The following is a 20,151-nucleotide window of genomic DNA, read 5'->3' on the forward strand; positions in this document are numbered from 1 at the left end:
CCTGCCTCAGCCTCCCGAGTAGCTGGGATTACAAGTGCTGGCCACCACATCTGGCTAATTTTTTGTGTTTTTAGTAGAAATGGGCTTTCATCATGTTGGGCAGGCTGGTCTCAAACTCCTGACCTCAGGTGATCTGTCTGTCTCGGCCTCCCAAAGTGCTGTAATTACAGATGTGAGCCACCGCGCCTGGCCTATTTGCTCTTTTTAAAAAATATGGAGCAGCATCCGTTTTGCTGTTTGGTTTTGACAAATTCTCAGCAATAGTTATTCACGTAAGATCCCAGCAACAACCTGAAACATGACAGTAAGCCTACCAAATATCTAAGTATTAATTCAACTAACATTTACTGACCATATGCAAGCTGTGCCCTAGAAGCTAGGAATGCCAAGTCATGTAAATCAAGTGGATACATGATTATTGCTCATATCTATAGTGCATGTTAGCGCTTACAAAAGACTTTCACATACTTGAACCTCATTCTGCTTTGGGGGCTGTTTTGACAGTGATAATTATTTCCATTTTACATATGAGGAAACTACAGTTCAGACAAGATAAGTAATTTACTGAAGGTCACACTGCTATCAAGCTTTCAGACTGTATCTTGAAGCCAGATCTGGTTCCCAATTAGTCCACCATTCTTTCTTCTATACCACATCCTAAAAATGGCAAAGTCCATAATGCCTGGAAATCCAGAGGAATGTAAAATACATGGCCCACAGGTTCAAAGATTCTAGAAAATTTCCCAAGGAGCAGAAATACGGAAAGGCTCATTTTTCGTAACTAAGTTTTAGATATTTTGGTAGTTTTAGAACTTTCTGATGCACTACTATATCCTGAACAGTTTTAAAACACTAGCAAAGTCTAATGTGTACAACCTTGTTGGAAAAGTGGGTGGGCAAAATGTGTATATAAAAAGGAGCAACATGACAGGAACTTGTACTATTGGTGTGTTAATTTATATAGGAAAGGATCCCAAAATGGGTAGGACATGATCAATGCTATACACAGGTTCTGGCAACTGTGAAAGATCTGAGATTTTTCTAAGACTTAACCACAACAGTAGGCTGAGCACAAAATCTGCATCTTTTGCCTCTGAGTTCTCCAATGACAGAAGTCAAAGAATAATTAGACTATGTGGGTTTCTCTGTAACCTGGTCGGCCATTTCCCCTAACAGCACAATTACCCCGCTAATGAGATTAAATTTGGTTTAACTAGAGGATTATTTCACTGCAGAACCCCCCACCGACTCAGGTTCCCACAGGATCCATCCCTGTGTTGATGCACCCATCTAACATATCTAACATTCATCCGCCTTAATGAAGGCCAGACACGAGAATCAGGCCTGCACAGTAGCGAAAAACACAAGGGCTTTTGTTTATATTGAAGAAGAGCCTCATTTAGTCAATCTGAATCTTCCTAATACCCAGTGAAATATTTATTAATGAGTATCAGCACAGCAAGCCAGAAAGTCTTATTTGCATTCATTTAAACCATAAATAATTGAAGGTAGAGTTCATTCCTTCTGTCATGGTTTCAGGAAAATCCTCAAGAGCATGCTGAATGAAAAGAGACCATTAGTGAGAGAAAATGAATTAAAAGTTGAGAGTGGTAGATGTTTTGCCTACCCTTACACTACATGGATTGTTTCCTGATAATATATAATTCATTATCTTGCTATAGGCATTTCAGTGGAGGTGACAGAATGAGATACTAACAATTTTTTTGTTATTTCTTTAGGTCATTATAGAGGACATATCTGTGCTATTCATAAGGTCGAATCAAAGATGGTTCTGAGCAGACATGGGTATCCCTTTATTCACTTATTCACTCATCAAAAGAAGGACTTGATCAACTTCAACCGCAAGCTTGAGCCACTGTATTCCTCAAGATAATTTATGTAAGTTAAAACATTGGAATGGAATAGAAGCATGAGATTATCTTTAAAAAAAATTGTATCTCATGCTCAGATTTGAAAATTTATGTATGCTTGACACTTTGTAATATCGTTATTAGAGAACAGAAGATGCCTGCCTATCCACACTGAAGTTATGACTAGACGTCAACACTGTCCATTACTTGGGTCATCTAAACTTTGAAAGCAATGACCAGGGGATCTTTGTGAAATGTTTCCCTAAATGAATTATTTTTGACTATTGTTCCTAAGATTGCTTCAATTTTTGAAACAAAAGAAAGAAAATCTATCATCAGAGGACTGAAAATTCAGTGCAGAAATACTACTTAATAATGTGATGATTACTTAATACTGCTTTATGAGGACAATAAAAGGAATGTTATTAAAACAAAACAGGAAAACTTTTACTTTTCAAAAGGAATCAGAATAGTTAAAAACTATTAGAATGATTGAAGGGTATATTTATTTCCAAAAGTACAAGTAATATATAAATCTACCTACTTTAAATGTGACTTTAAGAGACTTCAAAAGGATGACAACTGGATAGTAACATTTCAAATTTGTTTTCAGAATTTTTTAGTCATTTTCACATTCATTACCTAATTTAATGCCACCAGCATTTTAGAGTGCTAAGCTGAGACTCTCATCTGGGGAAGTGATATGTTTGATCGTAAGTATAAATGTAGAGAGGGAGGAAAGAAAATATGATGGGTGGATGGATGGGTAGATGAATGGATGGATGGATGGATGAAAGGATGGATGAAAAAAGTGCATTCTAAAAAGCTACAGCTACCTGACTCACTAAGTTCTTGGTATTTAACCTGCTCCTTCGAGTGTGCATTATTTCCTTTAAATCACATTAATGAGATTAAGTAAGGTGAAAAGTAATCTCCAAACAAGTACCATCTCTAGAAATGATCTAATTCTAGTCCATACCTTCTTCTAGATTATAAGTGTCTCTGGTCTGGTCTTTTCCATTCCTATTTCACTACCCACCCTACATTTCACCACTAGACTAATTTGCATCAAGTTTTCACAGTATATTTCATTTCTCTAAAACTTTTAATGGTTTTTACTTCCATCTCATGAATCTCTCATTTTCTCTCTGGTTTTCATGGCCCTCTTAGGATCAGGCTGCGTTACTTTCCCATATCTCTGCGTAAAGGCCATTTGATGATTTCAGGAGAATCCAAAATTATTTCTGTCCTGGTTCTTTTGCTTATGTTTTTCTACTTGTTGAGAATATACTCCACTTCAGTGAGGTTTTAGAATACCCATATTTAATATACATGAAATCAGTGGTGCATGGGCTGACAGGGACTGGGGCAATGCAAATACAACAAGGTATTTGGCCTGCCATTCCACTCGATGAGAATGTGTCCCACAGTATGCAGGACAGGGAGGCACCAATCCAGGTCTCTCAATCAGACTCAGCTCCTGGATGTCTTTCATGGTGTTAGACTCTAGTCACCCTGAGTGTGACTGTGTGATCTAGTACTTAAAATGTGCATTTTTTATGTGACATAATTATTCACAGGGGGAATACTTATTTTGGAGTTTAACCAAACGGGTATAAAATTGGAGGAAAACGTAGCTGGGTTATATTGACCATATTGAGAGACAGTAGTTCATCTCTTGCTAAGCAATTTTCACAGGTAATCATGATGACATATGATTTTCATCCTAGGTACAGGAATAGATTCTAACATCCATATGTGATTGGAACTCTATGACAGAGATCACCTGAATTTTACCTGTCTCAAAATTGCAGCTTAAGGCTTATTGTCTGTAGTCTACATTAATCTCTTTCTGTTCCCTAGCTTTCACAGTCCAAGGAATGCAATGATGTGTTTCTAACTCTTCTTTCTCTGCCCTCTGTTATTTCTCTTAAAATTACCTCTCCCCAACTATATTTTCATGTCTCTGAGTACAGGGATTGTGCTTTTATTTATTTTTTTGTCTTTCTCATGGTTCCTAACACAGTGTGCCACTCATATTAAGAACTCAATGGTATGATCTTTTGAGCAACATAATATACAGGACAGACCACAGGGTTTGAGGTCAGACAGGCCTGGGTTGGAATTTCAGCTCTCCCAGATATTTAACTGTGGCACTTTTCTGACCTCTCAGGCTCCTAATCTGTAAAATGAGGAAATAATATCTGCCTTGCAGGGTTATTATACGGTTGGCAGTGATGTATGTATTGCAGTCGTACCTTAAATTCACCTAGTGTCTATAAACAGTGTCTGAAATATGGTAGCACTCATTATATGGCAGGTAATATTACTAACAAGTAATTCCTTTGTTTATTTATTTGTAAATATGCCAAGAAAATTACTGCTAAAAGGTTTGTGTGATAAAAGTGATATCACCACAGAGTTGGTCTCTTTAAGTGGGAATTCCCTCAAAGCTTTTAATGACTCAGATTATAATGATGGAGATCTCTAAAGCTTATTTGGAGCTTACTAACAATATCCTATGTTTATGTATTACTTATAGATTACAGTACCTTCTCATGCATATTTTCTGTATGCCCTAACTTACAAATAAGAAATGTTGAGGACTAACTCTAATATTATCAGGCAAAAAAATCTGGAAGCAGCTGGTTTCTTGGTGGTAGGACTGACAAAAATACTTATAATTTGCTTGGGCCTCTGAAAGTCCTGGTCCCTCTGCCTGGGCTGCTCTTCCTCCAGACAATTACACAACTCACTTGCTGACTTCAGTAGGGTGCCAGGACATACATCACCTTCTTAAGATCATTCTCCATCTCCCTTCACTGCCTTTTTTTTCCTTTACAGCACTTATAATCTGATACCACATGCACTGACTTTGTTTACTTTTCATTTGCCTTACTAGAAAGTAGGCCCCATGAGGGCAGGGTCTTAGATGGATTCACAGCTGTATACCTAGAACCTAGGAAAGTGCCTAGCACACTGCAAGTGCTACTTAGACACTTGCTGAATAAATGTAAGCTTGTGAAACTGTCTAGCTCTTTGCATAAACTTCAAGGACTAGAGATTCTAGGAATCCTATAGAGCAGGGCTGTGACTCTCACTGAATCAATAGTGAATGAATAGAGATGATGTCTTTACTACTTCTTCCCCACCAGACACATGCAGCCACAGTTTTTCAAAGGAGAATAAAGCTCATAACCCAGTTCCGCTTCCAAACCCTTATATTTAGCCCATCCATTGAGTTCCCTGACCTCTAGCGGTCCCAGGAAGTAAAACTACAATCTGTGAACTTAAAAAAGTAGTTAGGTAGCACTGCTCTAGACCTTGTCACCTGTCCTTAATGCCTCATTAAGATTGATCTTTGATAATCATACCTGAAAAGAGAAGAGTACCAGTCTAATGATATTACTTGGGCAGAATAGCTTTAATTTTAATTTTTTTTGAATTATCACCAGTAGCACATTCTTCCATGTTCAAATCCTGCGGCTCTCAATCTGGCCCCCTGTAAAAAGTAACATATGCTCACAATAAATCTTTAAAATGGCTCTATTAATAGAGTGGCTGTGGTGACAGTTTTATAAATGGGCCCCATCTTTATGCAAACTGTGTTTTATTCGATTGCATTATAATGATTTGTAATAAGAATACAGAGATGAATTCTGAGAGAAGGAACTCCAAACGTTCCTAAGCCGGTCAGGGGTTTCAAAGCCCATGCATTCTGTGTGGTGGATTCTGCATTCCCAGAACAACAGACATCATCAGATTAGTTTTTGCTACAGTTGTATGCTTCTCTGGCTGCTTTTTTCCAATCAGATAATAACAGTCTAATAACTGACTTTGTGTCTGTCAATCCAATTACTTCCTATTTGGGATATGCTGACACTCCATTAAGTTGGCAGACAGATGGCAGGGTCTTTCATTACCCTCCGACTGAATAATTAGTTTCCCAGGCACGTAACTGGGGAAGGAGCCTTCGATGAAGTCAGGTACCTTCCAAATAAACCCAAAGATATAGATTACTACGAATAATCTTTTTTATTTTGAAATGGAGTCTCGCTCTATCACCAGGATGGAATGCAGTGGCATGATCTCAGCTCACTGCAACCTCTGCCTCCCAGGTTCAAGCGATTCTCCTGCTTCAGCCTCCAGAGTAGCTGGAACTACAGGTGCGTGCCGCCATGCCCAGCTAATTTTTATATTTTCTGTAGAGACAGGGTTTCACCATGTTGGCCAGGATGGTCTCGATCTCCTGACCTTGTGATCCGCCCACCTCGGCCTCCCAAAGTGCTGGGATTACAGGGGTGAGCTACCGTTGCACCCGGCCAAAATAATCTTGTTAACCCACTATTACATCAATGCCATGCCTGTAATAGGCAAAGCTATCCAGTTCATCTGAACTGAGGAACCTTTCTGAGCAGCCTTGATCAGGAGGAGTGGTCCTCTCGCCCTATTTCCACCAGAGTCTTTCCCCCACAATCCGTACATCTGATTGGTATCCACCCAAGGAAAAAGGCAGCCTCAGTCTGGGATCCAAATGATGTCACGTTGGGAAAGAAAAACAGCTATTTCATCAGATCTGAGCTTACTAAGAATTTAAAGAAGTACCACACTGACTAAAAGAAGTTGCCTATGGAGAAAGTTATGTAGAATTTAACTGAAAACTTTTAAGGCTTAAATGTCTATTGTAAATTAAGACCTAATCATAAGAATTTTATTGAAGTTACCTTAACTTCATAGGATGTTCATAATACAATTAGGAAAAAAGAAGTAAAAGGAAGCATCATCACATGTCTTCCTTCTTCTCGACTGTATCTACCATAGTGATCAATTTATATTGTTCTAAGAAGGGTAAATATGATTTAACAGGTGTTTCATAGACTCTCTGAATAAGCTTAAGGATGTTTTTAAAACATGAATAATGATAATTTTTAAAAAGAAAAATATGTGATATAGTTGGTGAAATTAATACTCCCAAATATAACTGGAGTTTACTTCTAAGAAACTACACAGTTGATAGAGATGCTTTTCTATTCCTCTACCCTCCTTGAATAACTTTGTCACGTAAGTTCTACCATCATGGTCAAATTCTAATTTTAGATATCTGGCGTTTTGTCTTTTTCATAGGTTAGAAGCTCAGGAATGGAAAAGGCGAATTCTTATGGAGATAATACGATGTCACAGAAAGAATCTGGACCGCGAGTTGAAAGACCTGGATTCTGGCCTGGCTGTGCTATTCATAACTGGGTAGCCCCAGGCTTCAGTTTCCTCACCAGGTCCTTTGCAATACAGCCTCGCATTCCATGATTCAATATGGGATGCTGGCATGATTTGCCTTTTTCTCAGTTTTCCGAGTTGCTGAGAGTAATTCTCTTGGGGCCTTAAAAAGGATCTGAAACATCACTACTATCTCATTATGAATATTCATTCCCAAAGGCCACAAAGACTAATAAACTCCCAGCTGCAGGGAACAGAGGGTCAACATACTAAAACAGCACTAAAAGCAAGGAGACATCAGTGTGCTGAACCGAGAAAGCAGACAACTTTATAGCCCTTTAATGAGGATTATACTTTCGTGGTTGTGGTTAGAGGGAAAAGCAGACCCATTACCTATTGTTCTCTCTTTTCTAGGTGTCATCATTTCTTATTTATTGAGGGTAATAGTTCTATTCAACAATGGTTATATATGAGCTTGCTTGTGCAATACTTGAGTTTTTAAAAAAAGGTTTTTTGAATAAATAGTGTCTTCAATGTACCAGTTAAGAAAACATGCATAATGGGTAGTTGCTTTGAAAACTATCCATTGTGATTTGATTGGGAGATGCTCACTCAATGGGGCAACAGTTCTGCTACTGAAGAGACAATGGTAAGTGCCAGTGGGTTGTGACACACTCAAGCTATTAGCAGCAGCCTGGATAGCTTCCAAGGGAACTAATATAATGATAGAAGGAACATCTGGGCTGAAGGAATTGAAACCTGAATATATCAAACTGAGGGTAGTGCCTCTTAGGTGCTAAGACATGGAATAGCCTAGTAACTAAAGCTCGAAATCAGAAAAACAGGTAACTTAATTTTGAGATTTCACAAACGCTGAAAATAAAGTAAGAACTCCAAAGTAGAAGAATAAGGTTCTTCTCCTGGGCTCACTAAGGAGGCCAGGTAGCTTCCATGTTACTAGGACAGTCGCCGAGGGGTTAGTCCGTCAGTGGCTTTCTGAAGGAATTCACCACTTAAACCAGGAGAGAGACACAGTCTATGACTCATCTAGACAGTAAAGATGAAAATATCACCCAAATTGCTGATGTCTCCCGAATGTGCCTGAAAAGGTATCTTCAAAGAGTTATTTTTCCAACTAGGGATAAAGATCACGAGAAGCATCACAGAGGATTCAAAGCTGATTATAGTAACTGGAAAGTGTATCAGAAAAGCCCAAACCAAAAAATGAACTAGACAGGTCAGGTTTTTTTTTTTTTTTTTTTTTAGTTTTTAAAAAACTAAACCTAAACTTTTTTTAGTTTTTGTTACTAGATAGTAGCAAAAAAAAAAAATGAACTAGATATATGAGGAGAAGTTCAAGGTCCTTGAATCTACCTCTTCAGTCAGTTTCTCACTGTATCAGGACTACATATGGAGGGAAAGACCTACCAAATCTAAGGGGGCATTTTTATTGTTCTTAGAAGGGTAACGTGAAGCTGAAAGTCCTCTTGGAGTTGTATATTTGAAACCCACAGTTCAACAGTTATGTGAAGTACCTGATAAATACAGTCAGAATTAACTTTATCCTGCTGTTTTAGAGCTATTTATTTATTTATTTTTATTTTTACCTTTTCTTGAGATGGAGTGTTGCTCTGTCCCCAGGTTGGAGTGCAGAGGTGATCTCAGCTCACTGCAGCCTCCACCTCCTGGTACCAGAGATTCTCCCGCCTCAGCCTCTTGGGTAGCTGGGATTACAGGCATGTGTCACCACGCCCAGCTAACTTTTGTATTTTTAGTAGAGACGCAGTTTCACCATGTTGGCCAGGCTGGTCTCCAATTCCTGACCTCAGGTGATCCACCTTGGCCTCGTAAAGCGTTAGGGTTACAGGCACGAGCCACTGCACCCGGCCTTGTTTTACGGCATTTTAAATGATGAAACAGTGCGAGCTGTTTAATCTGAGTTGAAACAAATGTGAAAACTCATCAAGTCTGAAAGGAACGTCCAAACCACAAGAGCCAAACAGAATGGTGGTAGATCCTCCAAATCAGGATCCTTACCATGGGGTCTGTGAATTGCCCGACGCTATGAGTAAACTGCCTGGGTCTGGGCACACAAGTGTTAGTCCACAGTCCATGGCTGTCATCAGATTCTTAAACATAGCTGTAGCCCTCCCAAACTTCCCTAATCTTGTATTAATATAGTCAAGATTAACAGAGTACTATTGCGTCTATTAATATCTCTTCAAATCACTAGAATTAAAAGTATTAATGAAGATAAAAGGAGTTGAAAGTGCTCCCTGTTCACTCTGCCCTTTCAAGATTTTGGGGCTTCATTTTTACTAAATATCTTCATTTGCTAATTGGATACATTGGGTTTGCTTTCCTAGTAATTGGCTTATTTTCACAGGTAAAGAAAATGGGCGGGGTTACGGGGAGAACGGCAAAAAAAAAAAAGCCCAGGTGATTGTCCACGTGCATCTTCCTGTCCTCATCAGGGTCTTGCTGATGTTCTGAAGGTAAGGAGAGCAGCCTGAGAGGATGACTCACCATTTGGTTCTCTCTACACTAATGAGCCTCCAAATCCACACAGACACCTACCATTGACTATTCTATTATTTAGTACCTTTTCTTGAAGAACTCTAAATGTATGCTATTTTTATACACTTTTTCAGAACATTAAAATTGTCTCCATTTTTACAGTACCATTTCCATTTTGGGATAAAAATGCATACTTTACAATAGCTCCACTTAAGGCTTCAACATAACATAGTGATTTAGATTTTTGTTCATTGTGAACAATTTTCTTCTACAACAGGTTTTTTATATTCCATATTTTTCAAAAATGAAAATGCCTTAGTTGTAAAGTAATCACCTTCTACGGACAATGTAAAAAGTACCTTTTAGGGTTTTTTTTTTTTTTTTTTTGGAGACAGGGTCTCACTCTGTTACCCAGACTGGAGTACAGTGGTGTGATTGATCTCAGCTCATTGCAACCTCAACCTTCCAGGCTCAAGCAATCCTCCCACTTCAGCCTTCCGAGTAGCTGGGTCTACAGGTGCGTGCCACACCACTCGACTAATTTTTCAATTTTTGGTAGAGACGAGGTCTCACTACATTGCTCAGGCTGGTCTTGAACTCCCGAGCTCAAGTGATCCTCTCACTTTGGCCTCCCAAAGTGTTGAGATTACAGGTCTGAGCCATCATACCTGGCCATTTTAAGGCATTTTAAATGATGAAACAATGTGAGCTGTTTAATCGGAGTAGAAGCAAATGTGAAAGCTCATCAATTCTGAAAGGAACATCCAAACCAAAAGAGGGCCAAACAGAATGGTGGCAGAGCCCCCAAATCAGGATCCTCACCATGGAGTCTGTGAACTGCCCGATGCCGTGAGTAAAACTGCCTACGTCTGGGCATACACGTGTTTGTCCATGGTACACAGCTGTCATCAGATTCTCAAAGGTACCGGTAACCCCCCAAACTTTCCTAAACCACAAAACTCCCTTGAACAGAGTCTCAACTGCATGTGAAAAACAATGTTCAGTGATGTTTCCACACCTTTTAGACGTAAGAATAAAAGTGAGAAGTAACTGTAGAGGCAAGTTTTATTTAGAGCTGTAAATGTTTGATTTCCAAATCTTAGGCAGCATTTTTATTCATAAAGGTTAAACACCTAAAGGAACCTGATCTGTTTTCAATAATATAGTTTGTGGTGGGAAGACGGTGGGCCAATAGCTCTGGATTCTAATCCTGATTTTGCCATCATCCCCCTGCTCAACTTAAGACACTTAAGTTTTCTGGGCTCTAGTTTACAACTGTGCAAAGTCATTTTCACACCAAGAACTTATATTACTAATTTGCTCTCAAGGAGATTTTGTTTTGAAATATTTTTACTAACCAAACTGTGCTTATTAAACAGTAATTGATTCCTTCTTTAAGAAAATTAATCCAAGTTTCTATAACTGCCAAAAGAATTTCTGATTAGTTCTTCTTCCACTCATTTGTTCAACCATCCAACCAACAAATATTAAAATTCCTACCAGGTGTGAAGTCCTATTCATGAGAGCTACGGACACAGAACTCAACTAGGTAGACCCAGCCCCTATTTCTATGGAGCATACAATACACGCTACACTTTGAGTTGATATAACTCCAACCCAAATACAAATAAATCAATTTGTAGTTTTGTGGTCATATCATGCATGCATTCATATTCATAAATATACTAAAAATAACTTGTAAACCCTATCACCAACTTCTCAGACTTCTAGGGATTGGGTAGCCTGAACAGGCAGCTGCTGAATGAGATCAGTTGCCAGCTTCCTCTTGGTTCTAAAATGTGAAGATTCCACCATTCTCAGTGGAAAAGAGGGGATCCGTTGTTCAATATCAGTCCCTAATATCCAGCTGTAATAAAAATGGTATTCCAGTGATTAAAACCTTCCACATCACCCAATCTACATAAATGTCTTCTTTTTCTAAAACCTAATTACGCCTACAACTAAAGTAGATCTTTGTAATGATAATTCAATCGATGTAATATACATCTCCTTCCATGCTTCAGAGAGTTGAGTTTAAATGCCTTTTTTGATTACTAATTATTTTCTAAGTGAGTTTAATGCTTGTGAAAGCTATGGTGACCACATGTCTGAGAATGAATGTTCTCTGTTTATTTGACAAGCAGGTTCCAGAGAGCCCCCAGCCACATGCCTCATGAAATTCTACCTGCAAATCTCAATCTGGAAAGGCTTGTTTCATGGAACTGAAGAATATTTCAGTCATACGTTGCCTTAAGTTACTGGCTAGTTGTAAATCTTAAATAGAAGGACAACCTAGCTCTAGTAACAGGAGATGAATTATACGAAGAATTGGCCTAATTATTTCAAATGAAATGCATGTGGTCACCCACAAAATACAAATTGGGTAAATAAGGTTAACATGTGAACTTGTGATAGCAGCAAATTACTTCCACATATTTCCATCCAGTTGCCTAAGTTCCATCACTTTGATGCAACTTGAGGTGTTATGGTCATCGCCCCCACAGCTCCAGGAAATGGAGGCATGATTTTCCATGATTTGTTTCAGCCTACTCAGTGCTTCACAACATGGAAGTGCCTCAGTGGGCTGGACAGAGACTCAGCAGCAGCTTAAAGCTTTAAGACTATTAAGCAATCTCAGGTGAAGAATCTCTGAGACTTTTCCAGTGAAAATCAATTCATCAGACTCCTTTCCTGTCTACATCCTATTGCATGCTCTATCGCTCCTAAAAAAGCTTGCTTCTCCAGCTGGGGGAAATGCAGTTCACTCAGCAACCACTGATACTTGGACCATACTGCATACTGTGAAGTAGGCTGACATTTCTGCTGGGAAGATCAGGTTCTGTTAGTTATGTGCTCATTATTTACGAGGCTGGAAGCAGCTTCTGACTCCCCAAGGAGCTGCCTAACACGACTGACGTCAGGTTACAAGAGAATATATATTTCATCTAATTATGTGGTCAACAGGTTGAAGATCTCCCTATCCAGAAAGAGGGGCAAGTCCTTGGATACTTTAAAACATATGATCAAAATGTTGACTACATCTAAGATGGAGAGTTAGAAAGTAACTCAGTATAATATGGCTGTGATGGTTAAAATGCACACCTTGTATATCAAGTTTATCAGTACTTTTAACAGTGTATTCTTAGAAATTGAAATTGAACAGAGAAAGTCTTTCCCCATCATACCCTGAAAATGACACCAAAATAACAATTTCCCTTTGAAATGGATAGACAGGCTGATTAGTAAACCTGCAATTATTATAACAGTAACACAATCTTAAAACCAAATACAGTCACTGAGATAGATATACAGTCATTAAAGTAGACCAAAAATACACCTAAGATCAGCAACGGGCCTAGAATCCACAGCTTTCAAATCCTCAGCCAATCTTCTTTCTAATACATCATACTGCTTTTATTCTACCATCAAATGGTAATGCTGTATCATTAGTGGGAAACTATAGTCAGAAGCTTGCTGGAAATCAACAACTGCACAAGTAATCGAAAGCAAAATATATGCCCTTTGGTCCTGGGGAAGGGGAGGGAGTAGTGGCACAGAATTCAAGAAACATCAGCAAAATGCAAAGTCGTACTAAATGGAGAGCTTCTGTATGGCTGTAATCTTTTCCTCAAGTATTTTCTGGAGACCTGTGCTCTAGAACTTTTTAGATAAAGAATAAACTAAGGCTTTCATCACATTTCTGGAATAGATGCTGATCCAGAAAATGCTCTGGCCCCTAGTTTTCCTTTCCTCCTTCCTTCTTGCTTTATAGGGCATGGTGAAGAATTGGAACTTTACCCTAACAAAGTGCCATAATGTACCCTGTGTTTTAATAGGATCACTCTGGTTGCCATGTGAAAACCAGACTATACGACAAGAAAAGTAGTAAAAAGTGTCCGATAGGAGACATTGCAAAATAATGGAGATGAGACATGATGGTGGCCTCATTCAGTGGGGTAGCAGTAGAGATAGTGTAGGGTGTCAAGTTTGTTTTATGAGAAAACATATATTTCACGAATTATATGGTGAAAGAGCAGATCATCTTGCTATCTAGAAAAGGTCAGATTCTCCGTACAGCCTGAAGGTAGAGCACACAAGGTTTGTTGAGGGCCTATTGCATGTGGGATATTAAAAAAAGAGAAGTGTTGGCCGGGCGCGGTGGCTCAAGCCTGTAATCCCAGCACTTTGGGAGGCCGAGACGGGCGGATCATGAGGTCAGGAGATCGAGACCATCCTGGCTAACACTGTGAAACCCCGTCTCTACTAAAAAATACAAAAAACTAGCCGGGCGAGGTGGCGGGCGCCTGTAGTCCCAGCTACTCGGGAGGCTGAGGCAGGAGAATGGCGTGAACCCGGGAGGCGGAGCTTGCAGTGAGCTGAGATCCGGCCACTGCACTCCAGCCTGGGCGACAGAGCGAGACTCCGTCTCAAAAAAAAAAAAAAGAGAAGTGTTTCCGGGTGTGGTGGCTCACGCCCATAATCCCAGCACTTTGGGAGGCTGAGGCAGGTGGATCACCTGAGGTCAGGAGTTCGAGACCAACCTGGCCAACTTGGTGAAACCACGTCTCTACTAAAAACATAAAAATTAAGGCCGGGCGCGGTGGCTCAAGCCTGTAATCCCAGCACTTTGGGAGGCCGAGACGGGCGGATCACGAGGTCAGGAGATCGAGACCATCCTGGCTAACATGGTGAAACCCCGTCTCTACTAAAAAATACAAAAAACTAGCTGGGCGAGGTGGCGGGCGCCTGTAGTCCCAGCTACTCGGAGGCTGAGGCAGGAGAATGGCATAAACCCGGGAGGCGGAGCTTGCAGTGAGCTGAGAACCGGCCACTGCACTCCAGCCCCGGCGACAGAGCAAGACTCCGTCTCAAAAAAAAAAAAAAAAAAAAAAAAAAAAAAAAAAAAAAAAATTAGCCAGGCATAGTGGTGGGCACCTGTAATCCCAGCTACTAGGCAAAGGAAAGAATCGAATGAGGTGCAATGGCAAGACACCACTGCACCTCTAGCTGGACGTACCTGTCAAAAAAAAAAAAATTAGCCAGGCATAGTGGTGGGCACCTGTAATCCCAGCTACTAGGCAAGCTGAGGGAGAATTGCTTGAACTCGGGAAGTGGAGGTTGCAATGGGCCAAGATCACACCACTGCACTCTCTAGCCTGGGTGACAGACTGAGACTCTGTCTCAAAAAAAAAAAAAAAAAAAAAAAGAGAGAAGTGTTGAGCATGACATAAAGAACTTTTGGCTGAGCAAATAGGAGGGTGAAGCATTTACTGAGATGACCAAGATAGTAGGACGAGCAGTTCTAGAAAAAAAAAATTGGTGAGTTTTGTTTTGGACAAGTGGAGTTTAAGATGCTGATTAGACATCTAAGTGGAGACATGAAGTGGGCAGTGGATATATGAACTGAGAGTTGAGAGTAGAGACTGGCACTGCAATAAAAGTTTAGATGCTATTCTTGTATAGTTGTTATTTAAAGCTGTAAGACTAGGCAGTGGATCTGATGGAAAAGAGGAGAGAAGAGGTCTAAAACTGAGCCCTGAGATACTCCAATTAAGAGGTAGAGAAGATGAGGAGGGGCCAGCAAAGGAAAAGTAACAGCATGTAAAGCAGAAGAACCAACCAAGAAACCAGCAAGTGCAGTATTTAGAAGCTATATGAACCTTATTCAGGCTCCCTTTCCTGTAGAAAATTCCATATATATATGAATTCCATATTTTATATATATATATGCATGCACAGAGAAGAAGTATCTAGATGGCTACCTGTGTGACCTTGAATAAGTTACTTAACCTCCAGGAGTGCTATGGATTGAACTGGGTCTCCCTATCCTCACAAATCCCCAATGTGAGAGTATACGGAGGTGGGGTATCTGGGAGTCAATTAGGTTTACATAAGATCATGAGGATGGAGCCCTCATAACAGGATGAGTGCCCTTATGAGAAGAAACAGCAGGGAGCTTGCTCTTGCTCTCTCCCTGCACCCTTTGTGAAGACACAGCAAGGGGGAGGCCAACTGTAAGCCAGCAAGAGCCTCTGCCAGAACTGGACCACACTGACATTCTGATCTTGGACTTCTAGCTTCCAGAACTGTCTGTTGTTTGAGCCACCCAGTCTACAGTATTTTATTATAGCAGGTCAAAGTGACTAAGACAGTAAGCCTGTCTCTTTAACTATAAAGCAGTACCACCTATATGTTAAGGGATTAAATGATTTAACCCATAAAAAGTGCTTTGTATAAGTACTTGACACAGCCTGGGCAATACAGGGAGACCTCATCTCACCAAAAAAAAAAAAAAAAAAAAAAAATTAGCCTCTTGTGGTGGTGCATGCTTGTGGTGCTAGCTACTTGGGAGGCTGAGGTGGGAGAATCACTTCAGCCAAGGAGTTGGAGGCTGCAGTGAGCTATGATGCTGCCACTGCACTCCATCCTTGGCAAGACAGCAAGACACTGACTCAAAAAAAAAAAAAAAAAAAAAAAGCACCTTACAGAAAATGCTCAGTAAATATTGCTTATCATTATTTTTGTTATTCATGAATCTTTTATGCCTAAGGCACTTTGCATCTACAGACTGATCGTTTGGAATTTACTTAAAACCTTGAAGAACAGTTGTAACTACTTCCCTGTTTATATCTTATATTGATAACTAAAGTATAAGCAATTTGAATTCAGCAACTGGTTCAACTTCCTTATGTTTTCTACAATTCTAGCACAATACTGGGAGCACAGCAGATGCTGAACATACATTAGGGGACTAATATATTCTGACTTCTTTGTTTGCCTGGATGATTAGGAGGAAACATTTAATATGAGATACTTAAACCATAAGTCTTCTAATAGCCAAGATGGTGAAATCATCACTGTTGGATCTTACATGGCCTTTGGTTAGATGGGGGAGACGAGGAAAACAATTGAATAAAGCGCAGTAAAATGTAAAGCGACACAGAGTGCAGACCTTCAATGTGGCCTTAAGCCTGAGTAAAAATGCTTCTCTTGATGTGGAGTTCCAAACTTCTCAGGTACTGAATATACTTTGAGAGCTTTCCTCATATGTCTGGAACAGATGCTGATCTGGAAAACACTTTGACACCTGTTTTGTGATATTCTGAATTATGTTCTGGACCCTGCCTTAACCCTGGATCTACCAACATGGATAGTTCGTGGGTGGCACACCCAGTCTCCTTTCTCAGAGAAGGATCCAGTCTCCAGCAGGGTGGACTCTGAAACCATGTTTTCTGTCTCATGGCCTTGCCTTTGCTCTAGATGATGTGCACAATATCAGTAGACCCCTGGCCGAAGCAAGAGACCTGGGGCTTAGGAGTTAGTGATAACTGGGTCACGCAATGACCCAGAGGGAAGATTCGCAGACGACTCCTGCTGAGGCCCCCAGTGCTGCCCTGGTTTTTGTCCTTCCAAAGGGTTAGATTCTATGAGACATTCTAGTGTCCTCCAAAAAAGTACCTCTTTTGCTTAAAAATGTTTTTGTATTCGTTTCTTTTATGTACCAAATAGAACCCTTTATTGATATATTTGGTATATTGGAAAGAAATTGAAGTGTGAAGTAAGAATATTAATTAAAGTTTCTTTTTTTTTTTTTTTTTGAGACGGAGTCTCGCTGTGTCGCCCAGGCTGGAGTGCAGTGGCCGGATCTCAGCTCACTGCAAGCTCCGCCTCCCGGGTTCACGCCATTCTCCTGCCTCAGCCTCCCATGTAGCTGGGACCACAGACGCCCGCCACCATGCCTGGCTAATTTTTTTTTTTTTTTTTCTAAAGTAAAACCAAGAAAATAAAACATGTGCCCATTTCTGGCCGGGTGCAGTGGCCGACGCCTGTGATCCCAGCACTTTGGGAGGCCAAGGTGGGTGGATCACGAGGTCAGGAGATCGAGACCATCCTGGGTACGGTGAAACCCCATCTCTACTAAAAATATAAAAAATTAGCCAGGCGTGGTGGCTGGCACCTGCAGTCCCAGCTACTCAGGAGGCTGAGGCAGGAGAGTGGCGTGAACCCAGGAGGTGGAGCTTGCATTGAGCCAAGATTGCACCACTGCACTCTAGCCTAGGCGACAGAGCAAGACTCCATCTCAAAAAACAAAACAAAACAAACAAACAAAACCAAAACATGTGCCCATTTCTGTCTTCCATCTCTTCCTCTGGCCTCGGTTTGGTGAGTAGAAATAATGGCATTCTTGGGGGCTGATGATGAAAGAAGCCAGTCAATTTAGAGAAAGTAAGTATGTGCTTAGTGAAAAAGGAGGGAATATGTGGTGGTTTTTGTCCAAGTCACCTCACTTCCTCCTTGTCTTTTCACTCTATCCCTAAATTATACAGTCATCAAAAGACAAAACTCCTAAGTTATGATACAGTACAGTAAATCAGACACACAAGGGAAGGAAAAAAAGTCAACTGAAACAATTTCTCAATTCTATGGAAGTGTCAAAGAAAATGGGTATTGAAAATACTCAGATTTGATCAAATGCCTATATTGTTATTTTTTATATTTAAAAGGGGATATCATAACTAGCAACTGAAAAATTAGTAGTGCTTTAATTCTAGAAATTACCCATGTAGCCAAATAGACCTAGAGAACATAATTTTCAGGTATTATTCCAACGGCGGGGGCACTTGGGCTGATTAACAGCAGTTCCTTTTTCCAGACCCGTTTTGCTATAAGGCAGTAATCTGGAAGATGGGTAAGTAAGGCTGGGAATATATTAACTGGTGATTGAACTTAGTGAAGTTAGCCCCTACGGAAACTAAACTCGTGGTCTTGATCTCACGCAAACCATGCTCTAATTAACTACAATACACTGTTCTGTGGTCATGTAGCTGCAGATCTCTCTGGAGGTCCCGAAACAGCACAGCTGTTAGGAGTAAAAACCAGCAGTCAAGCAGTTAATTGCATTTGGGAAAGCAAAATATATTTTTTAATGGCTTCTTTTTTTAAACTTTAGCCTGGGTGCAGCTGTGATTCTTGAACAGCTTGTTCTGAACCACATGGCCTTCCAGCCTCCCAATCTTCCCACTATGTTCCATGCTCAACTGGCTTTCAACAGCCTTCCCGAAGCAACTCCTCAGCATACTAAACTTGGGATTCTGTAATACCAAGTAACACTTTTCTCTCTTTAATGGGATAATTTAGCCTTCTGACTTTCACAGCAGATGCATTTAAGACTCAGTGATGTCATTTAATTACAGACTTTGAAGAAATCTGAAGGCATCATTATCACTAGCCCGGACTGTCAGCTCCCTGATGGAGCTCACCAGCAATGCCACACACGAGAAGAACAGACCCCAGAGAGGAAGAAAGACCTGTGCTTCATTCCTTGAATACTCATGTCCAGGGTGCTTCATATATCACCTAGTTAAATGGAGATAAACTTAGAAGGGCCAAGACCAAGGGTCCAAATTAGAAGGCAAATGAATGATCAGGTCAATAAACCTACTGAATAATTATTAAGGTGTATTTTCTCAATTAGAGTGATCAGATTAAGATATCAAAGGTGCATTTTTCTGTCCTCTTAATGAACTCTTGGAAGTCTTAACCACAAGAGTTCAATAACTGCTATGGACTATTACAAGCATTTCTACTTGGCCTTTGCCTAGTAAGAAAGAGATGATGATAAAGAAAAAAAATATGAGCAAAGAGAAGACTACATGTTAATCAAATGATAAAGCACTTTAAAAAAATTAAGTGGCATTTTTTATTGATTAGAATTATTAACATAATTAGTATTATTATCATTGAAAATGGAAAGATAGTTAAAACACACTTTTTTTTTTTTTTTTTTTTTCCTGAGATGGAGTCTTGCTCTGTCACCCAGGCTGGAGTGCAGTAGCGCGATCTCAGCTCACTGCAAGTTCCGCCTCTCAGGTTCACGCCATTCTCCTGCCTCGGCCTCCTAAGTAGCTGGGACTACAGGTGTCCACCACCACACCTGGCTAATTTTTTGTATTTTTAGTAGAGATGGGGTTTCACCGTGTTAGCCAAGATGGTCTCAATCTCCTGACCTTGTGATCTGCCTGCCTCAGCCTCCCAAAATGCCGAGATTACAGGCGTGAGCCACCGTGCCCGGCCAAAACAGACGTTTTTAAACTAATGATTCCTATTATTTAAGAGTGGAAGGATGGGGGTATGAGGAATATATTACATGCATAAGTTGTCCAAAGAAAGCAAACCAAACCACATCAAAAATAAACATGCATTTCATCCACTGTATAAAGCTTTCTCTTCATGCCATCAACTAAGGGCCTATGCAATTAAACTGTATGAAAGAGTCTGGCAAAGTTTGAAAGCATCACAGCCCCAAATCTGTACTACCTCCTGTTATTGAGAACATGTATCTCTGGTATACTGTACATAAAGTAAGAAGGAACTGAGCTATCTTTGTGAGTCTATCAAAGTCTAAACCTTCTTCCTTTCCAAATCATCTGCAGTTTTTAAAACTACCAACAAGCAATGATCCCATACACTAACTCTCCACACAGTTCACTGAACACACACTTCATTACACTACCTAAATGTAACAGGGTTCAAGAGAATATAGATGGAT

The 20,151-nt window shown here is 40.1% G+C and overlaps 1 protein-coding gene and 1 long non-coding RNA gene across 2 annotated transcripts in view; one reads left to right on the plus strand and one right to left on the minus strand.

Moving 5' to 3' along the window:
• The window catches only part of EXOC4 (exocyst complex component 4), an 850,866-nt gene that overhangs the window by 290,296 nt on the left and 540,419 nt on the right, over positions 1–20,151 (minus strand). The gene's annotated exons all lie outside the window — the stretch shown is intronic.
• Positions 1,746–18,896, plus strand: LOC115898273. Its single transcript, XR_004057983.1, has 3 exons — positions 1,746–1,899; positions 9,472–9,580; positions 18,797–18,896. It is a non-coding gene; the product is annotated as an uncharacterized LOC115898273 (long non-coding RNA).

The sequence above is a fragment of the Rhinopithecus roxellana genome, chromosome 6, assembly GCF_007565055.1.
Source record: "Rhinopithecus roxellana isolate Shanxi Qingling chromosome 6, ASM756505v1, whole genome shotgun sequence".
In the NCBI taxonomy this organism is placed as follows: domain Eukaryota; kingdom Metazoa; phylum Chordata; class Mammalia; order Primates; family Cercopithecidae; genus Rhinopithecus; species Rhinopithecus roxellana.